The following is a 3144-nucleotide window of genomic DNA, read 5'->3' as shown; positions in this document are numbered from 1 at the left end:
GGAAGGGTGAGAACTCTGGATCCAGTGATCCCATTTCAAGTCTCAGAAGGACCTTCCTGTCTGGAATGTGTCCCATGTAACAAACTGATCAAGAGATGTTACGTGGTTCAAATGTTCTGGTTCATTTCTTACTGCCATGAACACAGACTGTGTGTTTAATGTTAACAATAAATGTAACGACTAAGGAGCCAGTAGCTCCTGTGGAAAAAATTCTACTTTGTCAGTGAATGAATTCATTTGATATTGAAGTCTGCAACTTTCAGTGTCAGTCAGGATGGCCGAGCGGTCTAAGGCGCTGCGTTCAGGTCGCAGTCTCTCCTGGAGGCGTGGGTTCGAATCCCACTTCTGACAAAGGACATTTTCTCCACATTCCTATGCATCCACAATGGTACATTCCAAACCCAGTTGAAGCTGCTCTCCACTGATGGGAGTGAGTGGTTGAACTGGCAGCAGAGGAGGCAAAGGAGCTTCCCTGTGACGGTCCAACATCGCCTGGTTTCCTCCAACATGGAGCAGCCACCAAACTCTAACTTCAATGTTGGATCAAAGTCTACTGAAGGAATGTGTTTTCTTTCAAGTCACATTTTGTCCAGTAACTTCATAATCAGAGTCGCCATCTCATCACATGACTAAAGTCTGGGTTCTGGATTGGTGGTAAAATATCCTTCCATGCCCCTCACTAGTTTGCACACAGAAAAGCATATTTTACTGGTTTCAGATCTCTTAGCTTGTTCTCTCTCTTAAACCAGCTGAGGCAGCTTTCATTGTGTGATTTATTTTAAAATATAAATATGGAACAGAACCATTGGAATCAGATGTCAGGACATTTGAAGGAATGTCAATCTCCTGTTGAAATGTTGCAGTGTGCAGCTGAGGCTCTCTGGCAGTGGCACCAGGAGCCCCAATGGCAGAACCTGGACCCTCCTGGAGGAGAACCACAGGTGAGGGCCTTCTTGGCTCCAGATTGATGGAAATCAAGTGTCTGAGGCTGTTAGCAGCCATGAAGTTGATCTGGTTGGCACTGGTATTTGTTCTTGCTGCAGCTCAGGAGTGATTCAGGAGAAGAGGTTCAGAACAGCCCAGGTTGGGGACTGGAATTCTAAAATTTCCCCTGGAACCAAACAACCTTGGAGGGTAAAAGCTCCAATCATAGCCACTCAGATGCAGCAGCAGAAGAAGCTGTCATCCACCCTGACAGTCAGAGCATCAAGTCAAGAAAACATCACCATCTTGTAGTTCCAAACCTCCACCTGTCAGATTCAGCTACTTCTTATTGTGGGACTTTAAACTTGAACACAATGGAATTTGGACAAGGAGTTTTCCTTCCAGTCCAAACATCATCGTCCAGCCTCCAACCAGAGGTCCATCAGTTATCATGGAGCCACAGGTGGAGTCTGGATTCTTTTCTATAATGTGATGGCAATGACAGTCCTGCCAAGTGACATCACTGACATGACTGGATGACTTCAGTCATGTGACTGGATGACTTCAGTCATGTGACTGGATGGCAGTGCAGATTCCAATGTAGAGGTTGGGGAAATAGTCTCTGAGAATCCAACTTGAAGCCACGCCCTCCTTGTTCTTCAAAAACCCAAACAGCGACCATCAGTCTCCCACCAATCCTGTACTTGGTTCAATGTTGCTGTTCCATTTTGCAGCATTCATCCCCTCATTCTGGAGGCTTTAACATGAAAATGAAAATGCTGACAGACACAAATGCAAATCAGGGTATTTGACCAGAGGTGACATATCTTTTAATGCCTTTCTTGTTATATTTGATATATATGTTCTGTATGGTTATATTTGTTATGGTTGTTATGGAGTTGATGGTTATTATCTCTGTTTCTTGTGTCTTTGTCTTTGTCGTCCTCCCCTTCGTCCGTCCTGGATTTTTGACCTTGGTTTCAGGAAGCGTGTGACCTCAAGTCCTTTTTCTGTGCTGCTGAACGTAGAGCCTTGCTTCATTGTGCTCGCTAAAGTGTGATCCTCCCTGCTAATTCCTTATTTCCTTGACTAATTACCCACCAAAAATTAATACCTAACTGCTTTATTTGGCTGAAGTTTAAAAGACCATCATTCTGGTAGCAACAGTCTTTCTGCCTGATAAATTCTCCACTCCAAGCTAACGATGGCTTCTCCCTCTTGTCCTCCTCTCTCCTGCTCAGAGTGCCACATGTTTTCTTCCTCCTCTGCCTCCTTTAGTGATACTGATAAGTGTGTTAAATATAGTTTTTTGTTGTGTTGGAGGTGAGGCTTAGCGAGGTTGAATTGGACCTGCAGCAGCTCTGCACCAAAAGCTGCGAGAGCTAGCCAGCCCTCACTAGCTGGTGTAGACCAACTTAGCTTAGCTCCTAGCTTAGGCCTAACTAGCGCTTCCCCAGCAGCTCCCAAGCATCTGGGAGAGTGCCAAGAAAAGTTGGGCCTAAGCTAGGATGTGCTTGCTCATGAAGAATTGTTGGGTGTAAATTCATTTAAGGAGTGTTGAACTGGACCTGTTCTACTTGTAAAGTGTAACTTTTGTTATTTGGTGCTTTATAGGGTGATGACTTGACTTCATTGCAGCTTTGACCTGAGCAGGTGTTCATCCTCATCTCAGTAACAGGGGACACTTTATCACAGCAGTGGACAAACATCAGCATTCATCACCCAGCAGCTCCTCTGATCAACAGAACAAGTTAAAGTATTCTGGAGAATGAGGGCATGGATCCCTCTACCTCTCACATGCTAAGCTAGCATGCTACCATTTGAGCTAATTCCTCTGTTAAGGAGCACAGCAGATGATGGAGGTTGACCTTTAGGCTGCTGAGAATTCAACAACTGAAACATTTTAGGAATTCCCTCATCTTGTTGGAAATAATTTGATAGAAGAAAACCTTGAAACATGATGTTGTTATTATTTATGTCTTTAATGCACCCAAACCTTTATTTTTCTGGGGTTTTGAGAGGTTCTGGGTCATGAATCAAAATTTAAAATGGACAAAAATGTCCTGCAGGGTCACTGGGGCCGCACGTTTCATGTTCTCAACAGATTAGAACTGTAGAGTGTGTGTGGTGTGTTTGTCAGGAGCTGTCAAGACCAAAGTTGTTGACACACAAAAGAAAGAAACATGTCAAAGTTTGTTCATTCTTGTGAGTTCAACTGAA

At 44.0% G+C, this 3144-nt stretch overlaps 1 non-coding gene across 1 annotated transcript; it reads left to right on the top strand.

Annotated features, from left to right (window-relative positions):
• The first annotated feature begins 268 nt into the window (after positions 1–268).
• On the top strand, positions 269–351 carry trnal-cag (transfer RNA leucine (anticodon CAG)). Its single transcript has one exon. It is a non-coding gene; the product is annotated as a tRNA-Leu (tRNA).
• Positions 352–3144: the final 2793 nt, after the last annotated feature.

This window comes from Aulostomus chinensis, chromosome 1 (genome assembly GCF_037954235.1).
Source record: "Aulostomus chinensis isolate RoL2024-O1b breed Wild chromosome 1, RoL_Achi_v1.0, whole genome shotgun sequence".
NCBI lineage: Eukaryota > Metazoa > Chordata > Actinopteri > Syngnathiformes > Aulostomidae > Aulostomus > Aulostomus chinensis.
Note: the sequence above shows the minus strand (reverse complement) of the source record. Positions and strands in the feature narration are given on the sequence as shown.